The sequence below is a fragment of the Rana temporaria genome, chromosome 2, assembly GCF_905171775.1.
Source record: "Rana temporaria chromosome 2, aRanTem1.1, whole genome shotgun sequence".
NCBI lineage: Eukaryota > Metazoa > Chordata > Amphibia > Anura > Ranidae > Rana > Rana temporaria.
In genome coordinates, this window is record NC_053490.1 from 3,344,404 (window position 1) to 3,362,322 (window position 17,919).

General features: G+C 50.5%; 1 protein-coding gene and 2 pseudogenes across 2 annotated transcripts in view; 2 read left to right on the forward strand and 1 right to left on the reverse strand.

Moving 5' to 3' along the window:
* Positions 1 to 17,919, forward strand: part of LOC120928403 (zinc finger protein 300-like) — a 1,021,177-nt gene that overhangs the window by 772,060 nt on the left and 231,198 nt on the right. The gene's annotated exons all lie outside the window — the stretch shown is intronic.
* Positions 1 to 17,919, reverse strand: part of LOC120928420 — a 399,135-nt pseudogene that overhangs the window by 240,666 nt on the left and 140,550 nt on the right.
* Positions 1 to 17,919, forward strand: part of LOC120928419 — a 304,228-nt pseudogene that overhangs the window by 178,418 nt on the left and 107,891 nt on the right.

Here is a 17,919-nt window from a genome sequence, read left to right on the forward strand (position 1 = left end):
CTCCACTGACAATCACTCCTCCCAGCTTCCCTCCTCCACTGACAATCACTCCTCCCAGCCTCCCTCCATCACTGACAATGACTCCTCCCAGCCTCCCTCCTTCACTGACAATCACTCCTCCCAGCCTTCCCTCCTTTACCGACAATCACTCCTCCCAGCTTGCCTCCTTCACCGACAATCACTCCTCCCAGCTTCCCTCCTTCACTGACAATCACTCCTCCCAGCTCCCCTCCTACACTGACAATCACTCCTCCCAGCCTCCCTCCTTCACTGACAATCACTCCTCCCAGCCTTCCCTCCTTCACCGACAATCACTACTCCCAGCTTCCCTCCTTCACTGACAATCACTCCTCCCAGCCTTCCTCCTTCACTGACAATCACTCCTCCCAGCCTCCCTCCTTCACCGACAATCACTCCTCCCAGCCTCCCTCCATCACCGACAATCACTCCTCCCAGCCTCCCTCCTTCACTGACAATCACTCCTCCCAGCTTCCCTCCTTCACCGACAATCACTCCTCCCAGCCTCCCTCCTTCACCGACAATCACTCCTCCCAGCCTCCCTCCATCACCGACAATCACTCCTCCCAGCCTCCCTCCTTCACTGACAATCACTCCTCCCAGCCTTCCCTCCTTCACCGACAATCACTCCTCCCAGCCTCCCTCCATCACTGACAATCACTCCTCCCAGCCTTCCCTCCTTCACTGACAATGACTCCTCCCAGCTTCCTTCCTTCACTGACAATCACTCCTCCCAGCTTCCCTCCTTCACTGACAATCACTCCTCCCAGCTTCCCTCCTTCGCCGACAATCACTCCTCCCAGCTTCCCTCCTTCACTGACAATCACTCCTCCCAGCTTCCCTCCTTCACTGACAATCACTCCTCCCAGCTTCCCTCCATCACTGACAATCACTCCTCCCAGCTTCCCTCCTTCACCGACAATCACTCCTCCCAGCTTCCCTCCTTCACTGACTATCACTCCTCCCAGCTTCCCTCCTTCACCGACAATCACTCCTCCCAGCTTCCCTCCTTCACTGACAATCACTCCTCCCAGCTTCCCTCCTTCACTGACAATCACTCCTCCCAGCTTCCCTCCATCACTGACAATCACTCCTCCCAGCTTCCCTCCTTCACCGACAATCACTCCTCCCAGCTTCCCTCCTTCACCGACAATCACTCCTCCCAGCTTCCCTCCTTCACTGACAATCACTCCTCCCAGCTTCCCTCCATCACTGACAATCACTCCTCCCAGCTTCCCTCCTTCACCGACAATCACTCCTCCCAGCTTCCCTCCTTCACTGACAATCACTCCTCCCAGCTTCCCTCCTTCACTGACAATCACTACTCCCAGCTTCCCTCCTTCACCGACAATCACTCCTCCCAGCCTCCCTCCTTCACTGACAATCACTCCTCCCAGCCTCCCTCCTTCACTGACAATCACTCCTCCCAGCTTCCCTCCTTCACCGACAATCACTCCTCCCAGCTTCCCTCCTTCACTGACAATCACTCCTCCCAGCTTCCCTCCTTCGCCGACAATTACTCCTCCCAGCTTCCCTCCTTCGCCGACAATTACTCCTCCCAGCTTCCCTCCATCACTGACAATCACTCCTCCCAGCTTCCCTCCTTCACCGACAATCACTCCTCCCAGCCTCCCTCCTTCACCGACAATCACTCCTCCCAGCTTCCCTCCTTCACTGACAATCACTCCTCCCAGCCTCCCTCCTTCACTGACAATCACTCCTCCCAGCTTCCCTCCTTCACTGACAATCACTCCTCCCAGCTTCCCTCCTTCACCGACAATCACTCCTCCCAGCTTCCCTCCTTCACCGACAATCACTCCTCCCAGCCTCCCTCCTTCACCGACAATCACTCCTCCCAGCCTCCCTCCATCACCGACAATCACTCCTCCCAGCCTCCCTCCTTCACCGACAATCACTCCTCCCAGCTTCCCTCCTTCACTGACAATCACTCCTCCCAGCTTCCCTCCTTCACTGACAATCACTCCTCCCAGCTTCCCTCCTTCACTGACAATCACTCCTCCCAGCCTCTCTCCATCACTGACAATCACTCCTCCCAGCCTCCCTCCTCCACCGACAATCACTCCTCCCAGCCTCCCTCCTTCACCGACAATCACTCCTCCCAGCTTCCCTCCTTCACTGACAATCACTCCTCCCAGCTTCCCTCCTTCACCGACAATCACTCCTCCCAGCCTCTCTCCATCACTGACAATCACTCCTCCCAGCCTCCCTCCTTCACTGACAATCACTCCTCCCAGCCTCCCTCCTCCACCGACAATCACTCCTCCCAGCCTCCCTCCTTCACTGACAATCACTCCTCCCAGCCTCCCTCCTTCACTGACAATCACTCCTCCCAGCTTCCCTCCTTCACTGACAATCACTCCTCCCAGCTTCCCTCCTTCACTGACAATCACTCCTCCCAGCTTCCCTCCCTCACTGACAATTACTCCTCCCAGCCTTCCTCCTTCACCGACAATCACTCCTCCCAGCTTCCCTCCTCCACTGACAATCACTCCTCCCAGCCTCCCTCCATCACTGACAATCACTCCTCCCAGCTTCCCTCCTTCACTGACAATCACTCCTCCCAGCTTCCCTCCTTCACTGACAATCACTCCTCCCAGCTTCCCTCCTTCACCGACAATCACTCCTCCCCACCCGGCACCAGTGACACCAACACAGGGACATTTGTTCCTTCCAGTGACACCACCAACACAGGGACATGTATTCCTTTCAGTGACACCACCAACACAGGACATTTGTTCCTTCCAGTGACACCACCAACACAGGACATTTGTTCCTTCCAGTGACACCACCAACACAGGGACATTTGTTCCTTCCAGTGACACCACCAACACAGGGACATGTATTCCTTTCAGTGACACCACCAACACAGGGACATTTGTTCCTTTCAGTGACACCACCAACACAAGGACATTTGTTCCTTCCAGTGACACCACCAACACAGGGACATGTATTCCTTTCAGTGACACCACCAACACAGGGACATTTGTTCCTTTCAGTGACACCACCAACACAGGACATTTGTTCCTTCCAGTGACACCACCAACACAAGGACATTTGTTCCTTCCAGTGACACCACCAACACAAGGACATTTGTTCCTTCCAGTGACACCACCAACACAGGGACATTTGTTCCTTCCAGTGACACCACCAACACAGGGACATTTATTCCTTTCAGTGACACCACCAACACAGGGACATTTGTTCCTTTCAGTGACACCACCAACACAGGACATTTGTTCCTTCCAGTGACACCACCAACACAAGGACATTTGTTCCTTCCAGTGACACCACCAACACAAGGACATTTGTTCCTTCCAGTGACACCACCAACACAGGGACATTTGTTCCTTCCAGTGACACCATCAATACAGGGACATTTGTTCCTTCCAGTGACACGACCAACACAAGGACATTTGTTCCTTCCAGTGACACCACCAACACAGGACATTTGTTCCTTCCAGTGACACCACCAACACAGGACATTTGTTCCTTCCAGTGACACCACCAACACAGGGACATTTATTCCTTCCAGTGACACCACCAACACAATGACATTTGTTCCTTCCAGTGACACCACCAACACAGGGACATTTGTTCCTTCCAGTGACACCACCAACACAGGGACATGTGTTCCTTCCAGTGACACCACCAACACAGGGACATTTGTTCCTTCCAGTGACACCACCAACACAGGACATTTGTTCCTTCCAGTGACACCACCAACACAAGAACATTTGTTCCTTCCAGTGACACCACCAACACAAGGACATTTGTTCCTTCCAGTGACACCACCAACACAAGGACATTTGTCCCTTCCAGTGACACCACCAACACAAGGACATTTGTTCCTTCCAGTGACACCACCAACACAAGGACATTTGTCCCTTCCAGTGACACCACCAACACAAGGACATTTGTTCCTTCCAGTGACACCACCAACACAGGGACATTTGTTCCTTCCAGTGACACCACCAACACAGAGACATTTGTTCCTTTCAGTGACACCACCAACACAGGGACATTTGTTCCTTCCAGTGACACCACCAACACAGGGACATTTGTTCCTTCCAGTGACACCAACACAGGGACATTTGTTCCTTCCAGTGACACCACCAACACAGAGACATTTGCAAACCTTACACCACTGTTATCCCCACCCAGTTTACCATCTTTGTCCCGGCACTGGGTGGTCTTGTCCCGGCACTGACTATAGAAATGGCACAAACAATGATACATTTTCTATGAATGGAGGAGGGGCGGATGAATGAAGGGTCCGCCTCCTCCATTCACAGAGAACTTTTCATTGTGAGAAAGGATAGTAGAGCTTCTAAGAATGGAGGAAGATGAGGAAAGGAAGAGGACAGGAGAGAGCAGAGACAGGAAAGGGTTGGACAGGAAAGGGCGGGGACATAGAAGGGTTGGACAGGAAGGGGTGGGGATATAGAAGGGCAGGGACAGGAAATTGTAGGCACAGGTAAGGGTGGGGACATAGAAGGGTGGGGACAGGAAAGGGGCGGGGACAGTCACCACTTTTGGCGAGTGCCAGTGATAGGTCCAGTGGCTTGTATTAACTATCGCAACACCAGAAGATCACATCTATGGGGGAGGAATGAATATTTCAATGAAAATATCAGCCACAAGCACAAGGGACACGTCTCATTCACTTTAAATTCCATCCCTTTTGCTGATTAATAAATAAATAAACTTAAATCAATATTAAACCCAATCACAAACATTTATTATATTGCAGCTTACCAATTCTTATGCCGCGTACACACGATCATTTTTTGGCATGAAAAAAACGTTGTTTTTAAAAAACGTCATTTAAAATGATGGGTGTGTGGGCTTCACATAATTTTAATGTTCGAAATTGTAATGACCATTTTTATCGACATGAAAAATGCTCTGGAGCCCACACATGATCGTTTTTAATGACATAAAAAAAACATATAGCTAGATTCACAAAGAGTTAAGCCGGCGTATCAGTAGATACGCCGTCATAATGCTGAATCTGCGCCGTCGTACATTTAAGGCCCCGTACACACGACCGAACATGTTTGCTGAAACTGGTCCGCGGACCAGTTTCAGCAGACATGTTCAGTCGTCTGTACAGCCGAGCGGACAGGATTCCAGCGTACATTTGCCCGCCAGACCGTTTTCGAGCGGGCAAATGTTTCTAAACTTGCTTAGAAACATGCCCGCTGGAATCCTGTCCATCGGACATGTTGGGTCGTCTGTACAGACTTACCGTTCATGTCCGAGCGGCCGCCATCCCTCGCATGCATCGAATGACTTTGACGCATGCGTGGAAGCATTGAACTGCCAGGGCCGCACACGTCGCCGCGTCATCGTTGCGGCGACGGCACGGCCTCATTGCCGCGTATCGTGTACGCGCGGATTTCTGTATGATGGTGTGTACAGCCATCATACAGAAATCTCTGGGCGGGCATGTACGCTGAAAACGGTCCGGCGGACCGCTTTCATCGTACATGTTTGCCCCGTCTGTACGAGGCCTTAGTGTATTCTCAAATTGAGATACACTTAAATGTAGCTAAGATACGACGGCCTGCGCCGTCGTATCTTAGCTGTCTTGTTCCGCTGGCCGCTAGGGGCATGAACGCTGATTTACGCCTAGAATGCGTAAATCAGCGAGATACGCCTATTCACGAACTTACGCTTGCCCGTCGCAGTAAAGATATGCCGTTTACGTAAGGTGTTTTCAGGCGTAAAATTAGTCAAACAAAAAGCTGGCCTAGTCAATGTTAAGTATGGACGTCATTCCCGCGTCGAATTTTGAAAATTTTACATCGTTTGCGTAAGTCGTCCGTGAATGGGGCTGGACGTAATTTCTGTTCACGTCGAAACCAATACGTCCTTGCGGCGTACTTTGGAGCAATGCACACTGGGATATGTACACGGACAGCGCATGCGCCGTTCGTTAAAAACGTGAATCACGTCGGGTCATGGTTTATTTACATAAAACATGCCCACCTCTTCACAATTTGAATTAGGCGCGCTTACGCCGGCCCATTTACGCTACGCCGCCCTAACTTAGGAGGCAAGTGCTTTGTGAATACAGCACTTGGCTCTCTGACTTACGGCGGCGTGGCGTAAATACGATACGCCACGCCGGCTCAAAAATACGCCGCCCTACGTGAATCCAGCAGATCATTTTTTACAACCCGAAAAACGGTCGTGTGTATGGGGCATTAGAAAGCAGAGCGTATTCCAAGGGGGCTCCGAGGTGACCTGATCCCAGCTTTGTTTGTGGACAGGGAGGAGTGCGATGGTCTGTTTGCTCCATTGTTCTCCGAATTTCATTGTTTGTGGACAGGGAGGAGTGCGATGGTCTGTTTGCTCCATTGTTCTCCGACTTTCATTGTTTGTGGACAGGGAGGAGTGCGATGGTCTGTTTGCTCCATTGTTCTCCGAGTTTCATTGTTTGTGGACAGGGAGGAGTGCGATGGTCTGTTTGCTCCATTGTTCTCGAGTTTCATTGTTTGTGGACAGGGAGGAGTGCGATGGTCTGTTTGCTCCATTGTTCTCCGAGTTTCATTGTTTGTGGACAGGGAGGAGGACAATGGTATGTTTGCTCCATTGTTCTCCGAATTTCATTGTTTGTGGACAGGGAGGAGTGCGATGGTCTGTTTGCTCCATTGTTCTCCGAGTTTCATTGTTTGTGGACAGGGAGGAGTGCGATGGTCTGTTTGCTCCATTGTTCTACGACTTTCATTGTTTGTGGACAGGGAGGAATGCGATGGTCTGTTTGCTCCATTGTTCTCCGAGTTTCATTGTTTGTGGACAGGGAGGAGGACAATGGTCTGTTTGCTCCATTGTTCATTGACTTGCATTTCTCCAGAAGGAAGAAGATGCACAGATCACACCGGTGGAGTCTTCACTGCAGTCTGCATTTTTTAGCCAAGCAGCTGAAGGAGTTCAAAGTCTAAACGTCTACTAATCAGACGTACTCTCGGAGCGTCACCTACACAACATTCTCACCTCGTCCATCTAGACTGGTCACTAGAACTTCTTCTACAGACTCTGACCCATCACTTCCCTCCTCTGCTAGAGGCACTTTATTAGGATCTATAGAGGGACAACACCGGCCTGGTTTTCTACAGGAAGGCAGATGATCTATGAGTTCTCTGTTGGGAGGAGGTAGGTGATTTGTGAGTTCTGTGTTGGGGAGGTAGGTGATCTGTGAGTTCTGTGTTGGAGGGAGGTAGGGGATCTGTGAGTTCTGTGTTGGAGGGAGGTAGGGGATCTGTGAGTTCTGTGTTAGAGGGAGGTAGGGGATCTGTGAGTTTTGTGTTTTGTGTTGGGGGAGGTAGGTGATCTGTGAGTTTTGTGTTTTGTGTTGGGGGAGGTAGATGATCTGTGAGTGGTGTGTTGGGGGAGGTAGGTGATCTGTGAGTTGTGTGTTGGGGGAGGTAGGCGATCTGTGAGTTTTGTGTTTTGTGTTGGGGGAGGTAGATGATCTGTGAGTTGTGTGTTGGGGGAGGTAGGTGATCTGTGAGTTCTGTGTTGGAGGGAGGTAGGGGATCTGTGAGTTCTGTGTTAGAGGGAGGTAGGGGATCTGTGAGTTCTGTGTTTTGTGTTGGGGGAGGTAGGTGATCTGTGTGTTGGGGGAGGTAGGTGATCTGTGAGTTGTGTGTTGGGGGAGGTAGATGATCTGTGAGTTGTGTGTTGGGGGAGGTAGGTGATCTGTGAGTTGTGTGTTGGGGGAGGTAGGTGATTTGTGTGTTGGGGGAGGTAGGTGATCTGTGAGTTGTGTGTTGGGGGAGGTAGGTGATCTGTGAGTTGTGTGTTGGGGGAGGTAGATGATCTGTGAGTTGTGTGTTGGGGGAGGTAGGTGATCTGTGTGTTGGGGGAGGTAGGTGATCTGTGAGTTCTGTGTTGGGGAGGAAGATGATCTGTGAGTTTTGTGTTGGGAGAGGTAGGTGATCTCTGAGTTCTGTGTTGGGGTAGGTAGGTGATCGGTGAGTTCTTTGTTGGGGGTAGGTGATCTGTGAGTTATGTGGTGGGGGGGTAGGTGATCTGTTGGAATCTGTATTTGAGAAGGTAGGCATGTTGTAAAACTTTAAAACTTTTGTGTGTTTAAAAGGGGGGTGTAATGTCTGTAGGCATGTGTATGGGGGAGGGGTGAGAAGCTGAGGATTGCTGTGCATGGGGAGGGGCGAGAAACTGGGGAGGGCTGTGTATGGGGAAGGGCTTAGAAGCCGGGGATTGCTGTGTATGGGGAGGGGTGAGAAGCCGCAGGGCAGTGTATGGGGGAGAGGTGTGAAGCCGGGGAGGGCTGTGTATGGGGGAGGGGTGAGAAGTCGGGGGGCTGTGTATGGGGGAGGGGTGAGAAGCTGGGGAAGGGTGAGAAGCCAGGGAGGGCTATGTATGGGGGAGGGGTGAGAAGCCGGGGGGCTGTGTATGGGTGAGAAGCCGGGGAGGGGTCAGAAGCCAGGAAGGGCTGTGTATGGGGGAGGGGTGAGAAGCCGGGGGGGGCTGTGTATGGGTGAGAAGGCGGGGAGGGGTGAGAAGCCGGGAGGGCTGTGTATGGAGGAGGGGTGAGAAGTCAGGGAGGGCTGTTCATGGGGGAGGGGTGAGAAGTCGGGGAGGGCTGTGTATGGGGGAGGGGTGAGAAGTCAGGGGGCTGCGTATGGGGGAGGGGTGAGAAGTCGGGGAGGGTTGTGTATGGGGGAGGGGTGAGAAGTCGGGGAGGGCTGTGTATGGGGTTGATGTCACCTCAACTAACCAGAAGAACATCCAACAAATCTTCATACGACCATTCTGGAATGAGATTCTGTTAGTATCTTCCCAGAGAATTGGGGAGGGGTCCTCTTTGTGATCCCCCTCCCCCACACTGTGTTTGTAGTCAGCATGGCCCCAGGACGTCTGTAGGGGAGGGGCCCCCTGTGAGGAAGCTGGCTCACAATGTGATTGGAGTCTTCCCAGATCTGTAGTGCAGACACAGAACGTCCCTCACACCTCTCAGCCAGGACAAGAAGCCTCCATCTTCCATCGGGGACACGGAGGAGAACTTTCCCCTGATTGTGGACACTTGTGAGCCGGAGGAAGAGAAGCCGAGAGTTGGGAGAGATTTCCCCCTTCATGTCCAGTCACCGTGCTGGGAAGAGTCAGAAGTCACCCGACCATAGAAGAGTCATCAGAGGAGCCAAGAGGGACCATCCGAGAGGACCCCAACCATAGAAGATTTATCAGAGGAGCTCCACATCAACCTCCAGACCAGGACACCATCAGCCAGGTATTCATCTCCTCAATAACACTGCAAGCCATCCACACCTCTGTCCTCCCACTGCCCCCCTGTCCTCCCACTGCCCCCCTAACCAACCGTCTGTCCCCCATCTTCCCCTGTGTCCCTCCACTTCCCCTGTGCCCCCACGTTCCCTGTTCAGCCCTGTGTCTCCCCCCACTCCCCTCGGTTTACCTACTGCCCCCCTGTCCACTCCTCTGTACCCTTACCCACACCCCTATCCCCTTTCTGCCCCCTTGTCCCCCCATGTGTCCCCCCTATTGCCCCCTGTCCTCTCATGTGTCCCCCTACTGCCCCCTGTCCACCCATCTGTTCCCCTACTGCCCCCTGTCCTCCCATGTGTTCCCCTACTGCCTCCCTGTCCTCCCATGTGTTCCCCTACTGCCTCCCTGTCCTCCGATGTGTTCCCCTGCTGCCCCCTGTCCTCCGATGTGTTCCCCTGCTGCCCCCTGTCCTCCGATGTGTTGCCCTACTGCCCCCTGTCCTCCGATGTGTTCTCCTGCTGCCCCCTGTCCTCCCATGTGTTCCCCTACTGCCCCCTGTATTCCCATGTGTTCCCCTACTGCCCCCTGTCCTCCCATGTGTTCCCCGACTGCCCCCTGTCCTTCCATGTGTTCCCCTACTGCCCTCCCATGTGTTCCCCGACTGCCCCCTGTCCTCCCATGTGTCCCCCTACTGCCCCCTGTGCTCCAATGTGTTCCCCTACTGCCCCCTGTCCACCCCTCTGTCCCTCCACTGCTCCCCATCCCACCACTGAGCACCAGTCCAGTACCGCTTGTTTCTTTAATGAGCACCTCTGCCCCCCTGCTCTTTACTGAGCACCTCTGTTTCCCTTTCTCACACTAAGAATAATGCCCCACATTTCCTCTCAGTGATTACCATTTTTTTAAATGAGCTTATAACAATAGAATGTATCTCCCTCCCACAATGAGCATGGACTGTGGCCATTTTTTCCTACCACCTACCTCTCACTGCCCACCTGTCCCCTCCCCCCCACTTCTCTGCTCACCCAAATGCCTCCCTGTTCACCCACTCCCCCCATGTACCCTCACTGCCCCCGTGTGGTGTGTCTGGTGGGGGGTGTACATGGATAGAGGGAGTAACACAAGGATTCTAGCTTGTAGAGGAGCCTGAGGAACCCAAGAAGTGTGTGCTGATTAATAGACTGCTCTAGTCTATGCGGTCAGCCAGCTAGATATAGGCAGAGTTTCTCTCTAGTGGCGATCAGAGGTATTGCAGGCTGTGTCAAGTCTATCACAGCTGGTATTACTGGCTACCAATAATCTCCCTCTCCTTCCCTCCTCCACCAAACAAGGTCCTCTCCTGGTTTTCTAGTTCCCGTGGGGCTTCCCTCCTTGTCATGTGTGTGGCAGTGGTGGGATAATAGAGTGTGTGTGCTGTTATACAGCTGTTACCCCTGTCTGGGGTGGGAACTTGGGGTTCTCCTGACAATCTGCCAGCGTGCTGGGTGATTTCTGTGGATATACAACAGAAGGTGATACCCCGTGTGTTGTCTGACCCCCCACATCCCTGTACCCCGATACCAGAGTCTGTAACAACAGATGGTGTTTTTCCCTTCTAGTGACCACTGTGGTTTTGTGCCTCTTAGGCCCCGTACAGACGACCGAACATGTCTGCTGAAACTGGTCTGCGGACCAGTTTCAGCAGACATGTTCGGTCGTCTGTACAGCCGAGCGGACAGGATTCCAGCATACATTTGCCCGCCGGGCCTTTTTCCAGCGGGCAAATATTTCCAAACTTGTTTAGAAACAGCCCGCTGGAATCCTGTCCGCTCGGACATGTTCGGTCGTCTGTACAGACCTACCGTACATGTCCGAGCGGCCACCATCCCTCGCATGCGTCGAATGACTTTGACGCATGCGTGGAAGCATTGACCTTCCTGCGTCGCGCACGTCGCTGCGTCATCGTCGCGGCGACGGCGTGGATTGCCTCTCATTTCTGTCTGATGGTGTGTACAACCATCAGACAGAAATCTCCGACTGGACATGTCCGATGAAAACGGTTCGGCGGACTGTTTTCAGCGGACTGTCCCGTCGTGTGTACAAGGCCTTAGAAGTTCTTACTGTTTCTCTGTAATGGAAATAATATTTCCTTGTCTGTTGCGGTTAATTCTTTGTACTTTATAATCCTTTTCTCACCTGCAGTGTGTTTTGTGTTTCATTGCTGGCTTACCCCTAAAAGAGCGGTGAGAAGTAGGAGTGGTTTCATAATATTGATATTATTTATTAATAATGTCTGTATTATTATTTGTGTAATCATCCCCAATTTTCTTATATTTCTCTATCGCCACCCAGTGGTTATTATGCATTTTATTTCAGCCAGGAAAAAAAAAACCATATAGCTGGATTCAGAGACGCCGCCACAACTTTAAGGCGGCGTAGCGTATCGTATTTACGCTATGCCGCCTTAAGTCAGAGAGGCAAGTACTGTATTCACAAAGTACTTGCCTCCAAACTTACAGCGGCGTAGCGTAAATGGGGCCGGCGTAAGCGCGCCTAATTCAAATGAGGATGAGGGGGCGTGTTTTATGTTAATGGGGGGTGACATGACATGATTGACGTTTTTTACAAACGTCCGTGTACATATCCCAGTGTGCATTGCTCCAAAGTACGCTGCAAGGACGTATTGGTTTCGACGTGAACGTAAATTACGTCCAGCCCTATTCACAGACGACTTACGCAAACGACGTAACATTTTCAAATTTTGACGCGGGAACGACGGCCATACTTAACATTGACTACGCATCCTAGGGGGCAGCTTTATCTTTACGCTGCGTATCTCTTACGGAAACGGCGTATCTTTACTACAACGGGCGCAAGTACGTTCGTGAATCGGCGTATCTAGTCATTTACATATTCTACGCCGAACTCAACGGAAGCGCCACCTAGCGGCCAGCCTAAAAATTACACTTTAAGATACGACGGCGTAGGAGACTTACGCCGCTCGTATCTTAGCCTAATTCTGGTTTCCAGAATAGGCTTAACTCTCGTACGGCGTAACTCTCTATGAATCTGGCTAATAATGGCCCCTAGGTGGCGCTGACGATACGGGAAATACATATCAGAGGAAATACAGCAATTTCCCTTCTCAATGTGTGGAGAATTGGCACAATGAAGATTTTATACACAGACCTCTATAAGGTGGAGCTACAAATTCATCAAACATCTTTCACATGAACTTTGCCTTCTTAGCTGTGTCTCTGTCCTTATTATCATAAATCTTCTTATACATTCAAATGTATTTATACAATAGATGAACAATATGCCATTTTAACCCTATCCCACCCGGCCTATAGAAAAATCATGGCCAGGCGGTGGCTCCCCCGTTCTGACTGGATGTCATATGACGTCCGACTAAACAAGAAATTTGTGCGACCCGATCAGTAGTGCGGAGTATCGCTCCAACACTCTGGGCTAGATTCACATAGATCCGCGTAATCTATGTGATTTACGATCCGCCGGTGCAATTTTGTGAGGCTAGTGCAGTATTCACAAAGCACTTACCTCGAAACTTGCACCGGCGGGTCGTAACTCCCCCGGCGGAATTCAAATTCAAAGGGATCTTTTTTTCAATTTAAAAATGGCGCTCCCGCTGATTTACGATAAATAATATGTAAATCAGCGAGATACGTAAATTCACGAACGTACGTGGACCCGTCGCAGTGTTCTTACGTCGTTTCCATAGCGGTTTTCCGTCGTATACTTACCCCTGTTTTTAGCAGGCGCAGCCAATGTTAAGTATAGCTGGCGTTCCCGCGTCAAATTTGAATTTTCCAACGTCGTTTGCGTACGCCGATTCACGAACACGCGCGTCGCAAGTCCCGCTCACGTCGAAACCACTGATGTCCTAGTGACGTCAGTGGGAGCAATGCACGCCGGGAAATTCCCCGGACGGCGCATTCGCATTTAAATCGGCGCGGGAACGCGCCTGATTTAAATAGTACACTCCCCTAGCCGCGGAACTTGAATTCCGCCGGGGGATTTAGGATCCGCCGTCGCAAGTTTGGGGGTAAGTGGTTTGTGAATTAGCCACTTGCCTCCTAAACTTGCGGGAGCGGATCTTAATTCACGTAGATCGAGCGGATCTATAGATCCGCTGAGCTACGTGAATCTGGCCCAAAGTATCTATAGATACGCCGCATAAATTCAAAGCTGCGCCGGCGTATCTTCTTTCTGTATTCAGAAAGCAAGATACGCCAGAATTAGGCTAAGATCCGACTGGCATAAGTCTCTTACACCGTCGTATCTTAGGGTGCATATTTACGCTGGCCGCTAGGTGGCGCTTCCGTAGTTTTCGGCATAGAATATGCAAATGACCTAGATACGCTGATTCACAAACGTACGTGCGCCCGGCGGGATTTTTTTACGTTGTTTGCGTAAGGCTTTTCCGGCATAACGTTGCTCCTGCTTCTATGAGGCGTACGCAATGTTAAGTATGGACGTCGTTCCCGCATTGAATTTTGAATTTTTTACGTCGTTTGCGTACGTCGTTCGCGCATAGGGCTGGACGTAATTTGTCCTTGCGGCGTTCTTTGGAGAAATACACACCGGGATATGTACACGGATGGCGCATGCGCCGTTCGTAAAAAAACGTCAATCACGTCGGGTCACCACCCATTTACATAAAACACGCCCCCTCATACTCATTTGAATTAGGCGCACTTACGCCGGCCCCATTTACGATACGCCGCCGTAACTTAGTAGGCAAGTGCTTTGTGAATACAGCACTTGCCTCTCTGATTTACGGTGGCGCATCGTAAATATGATACGCTATGCCGCCGTACAAATGCGCCGCCCTACCTGAATCTAGCCCTGCATCTCTAATCAAGGTAAAGAGCCCATGGCGTAGGCTCTATACCTTGTGATCAGCTTGTCCAATCACAGCATTACTAGGAAGTGCTGGATATCGGCTTTCCTCTATTCACACTGACAGGGTGTGAGAAGAGGAGAGCTAATAAGCAGCTCTCCTGATGGGAGATCTGCACTGATAATCAGTTCAGGTCTCAGGTCTTTAGCGATGCCCATCAGTGCCCATCTGTGATGCCCACCTGTGATGCCAATCAGTGCCTATTAGGGATGACAACCAGTGTTCATCAGGGATGCCAATCAATGCTGACTGTCAGTGCCTCCTCATCAGTGCCCATCATTTCCACCTATTGATGCCCATCAGTGCCACCAATTAGTGTCCATCAGTGCCACCTATCAATGCACATCAGTGCTGACTGTCAGTGCCTCCTCATCAGTGCTGCCTACCAGTGTCACCTGTCAGTGCCCATCATTGCCACCTATTGATGCCCATCAGTGCCACCAATTAGTGCCCATCAGTGCTGACTTTCAGTGCCTCCTCATCAGTGCTGACTTTCAGTGCCTCCTCATCAGTGCTGCCTACCAGTGTCACCTGTCAGTCCCCATTATTGCCACCTATCGATGCCCATTAGTGCCACCTATTGCCCATCAGTGCCACCTGTCGATGCCCATCAATGCTGACTGTCAGTGCCTCCTCATCAGTGCCACCTATCAGTACCCATAATTGCCAACTATTGATGCCCATCAGTGCCACAAATTAGTGTCCATCATTGCCACCTATCTATGCCCATCAGTGCTGACTGTCAGTGCCTCCTCATCAGTGCTGCCTAGCAGTGTCGCTTGTCAGTGCCCATCATTGCCAGCTATCAGTGCCCATCAGTACTGCATATCAGTGCCCCCTAACAGTGCCCATCAGTCCTGTATATTAGTGCCTCCTCATCAGTGCCCATCAGTGTAGGAGAAAACATATTTACAAAATTCTATGACAGAAACAAAGACATTTTTTTACTTATTTGTTTAGCAAAACATAAAAACCCAGTGGTGATCAAATATCACCAGAAAGTTCTATGTGTGGGAAAAAATTACACAAATTTCATATGTGTACAGTGTTGCATGACCGAGCAATTGTCATTCAAAGCGTGACAGCGCTGAAAGCTGAAAATTGGCCTGGGCAGGAGGGGGAGTGCCTGGTATCGAAGTGATAAAGTGGGAGCCTCTCGCTCCTGCAGCTTTAGTTCCCGTGTCCGAAGAGAGTGAACCCCTTCCCGGACCATTCTATTTATCTGCTCACCCAGAATTCCTTTTTCTCTCCAGCCAGTTGAAACTTGTAGTTTTCAGCAGCAATCGGTCCATTGAAATCCCAGCTATCCAGACTACATGTCCCACAATCCCCTGTTTTCAGGATATGATAGGATTCTCTCCCTCTGCAGTCAGGAAGTGATGCAATAGTACCCATGTTGGGTACTAAGGTAAAGAAACTCAATGCGGTCTTTGGTAAAGAGTGACCCGCAGTGGCAGAAGCAACAAAGCCAGCGCTTGGCTACAACAATATTCCGAAGTCCTGGGATGATGAGTGTGGTGTGAGGAGCCTGGAATGAGGACTGTGTCTCTCCTTTTCTTACCACCATTCCAAAGTCCACAAAGTTTAACTATCTAAGGAGCCTCAGATGAGAACTCTAAGGCCCAAGCGGCGTAACTTTGAGCGGGCGTAGCGCAGCTCATATGCGCTACGCCAACGTAACATAGAGAGGCAAGAACAGTATTCACAAAGCACTTGCTCCCTAAGTTACGGTGGCGTAGCGTAAATGGGCCGGCGTAAGTCCGCCTAATTCAAAGTAGGAAGGTAGTGGGCGTGTTGTATTAAAATGAAGCGTGACCCCATGTAAATGAAGGGCCGATCGAATGGCGCATGCTCAGAATCACGTTGCATATACTCCCTAAGATACGACGGCTCAATGCCTACGACGTGAACGTAACCTACGCGAAGCCCCATTTACGTACGACTTACATAAGCGACGTAAAATACGACGGCTGTTCCGACGTCCATACCTTTGCATGGGCTGCGCCTCCTATTTGGTGGTTTATCTTTAGGCCCGACGTACGCCTTGCGTAAACAGCGTAGATTACAGCGACGGGCGTAAGTACGTTTGTGAATCTGCGTATCTTGCTTATTTACATATTCAATGTGTAAATCAATGGAAGCGCCCCTTACGCGGCGTATCAGTAGATACGTCGGCGTAAGTCTTTCTGAATCCGGCTATATAGACTTACTGGGCCAGATTCACAAAGAGATATGACGGTGTATCTACAGATACACCATCGTATCTCTGACTTACACTGGTCCTATCTATGCGCCTGATTCATAGAATCAGATACGCATAGATAGGACTAAGATCTGACAGTGTTACAATGTGTTACACTGTCGGATCTTTTTTTCAATTTAAAAATGGCGCCGGGGGAGTTCCCGCTGATTTACGATAAATAATATGTAAATCAGCGAGATACGCAAATTCACGAACGTACGCGGACCCGTCGCAGTGTTCTTACGTCGTTTCCGTAGCGGTTTTCCCGTCGTATACTTACCCCTTCTTTTATCAGGCGCAGCCAATGTTAAGTATAGCCGGCGTTCCCGCGTCGAATTTGAATTTTCCAACGTCGTTTGCGTACGCCGATTCACGAACACGCGCGTCGCAAGTCCCGCTCACGTCGAAACCACTGACGTCCTAGTGACGTCAGTGGGAGCAATGCACGCCGGGAAATTCCCCGGACGGCGCATGCGCATTTAAATCGGCGCAGGAACGCGCCTGATTTAAATAGTACACTCCCCCTAGCCGCGGAATTAGAATTCCGCCGGGGGATTTAGGATCCGCCGTCGCAAGTTTAGAGGTAAGTGTTTTGTGAATTAGCCACTTGCCTCCTAAACTTGCGGGAGCGGATCTTAATTCACGTAGATCGAGCGGATCTATAGATCCGCTGAGCTACGTGAATCTGGCCCACTATTCGCTATGTTGACAACCTTACCTTCTTTTGTTACCATTATTTAGAAGTCCAAGACATTTACTACAAGTTTGCAACATTTATATTAAAACTTCACATTAAGATTATCTAATGACTGCACAAAATTATTAAATTCACTGGGGGGTCTGATCCAAAAGGGAAAAACATTGTCTATGTACCTGTGCCAAAAACGTACCTGGCAGTTGCATAGACATACTGTACGTGTATCTTCATCATTTGGCATTTTCACCTTCATTGTCTCATTATTTTTTTTTCAAGGATCCAACTAGGAATTCTTCTAGTAGGTCATACGGGGGCGCTCTCCTCATCCAGTACAGGAAGCCTTATGCCGCATACACACGGTCAGAATTTCCGACAACAAATGTTCGATGGGAGCTTTTCGTCAGATATTCCGATTGTGTGTAGGCTCTATCGGATATTTGCTGTCGAAATTTCCGACCACAAAAATTTGAGAGCTGGTTTTCAATTTTTCCGACAACAAAAGTCTTGTCGGCTTGTCGTAGTTTTGTGCGTCACCGCGTTCTCGACGTTCGGAATTTCCGACAACATTTGTGTGACCGTGCGTGTGTATGCAAGTCAAGTGTGAGTGAAAATCCGTCGGAAAAACAATCCACGGTTTTGCTGTCGGAATGTCCGATCGTCATAAGTGATAAAAACAAACAGCAGCTTCACCAGATCCCTATAGTTCCCATATCACAGGTCTGAAAAACCACGACTCTGATTTATCATACAATTTACTGGGGAGAGAAATGCAGCACAATTCTTCATGGG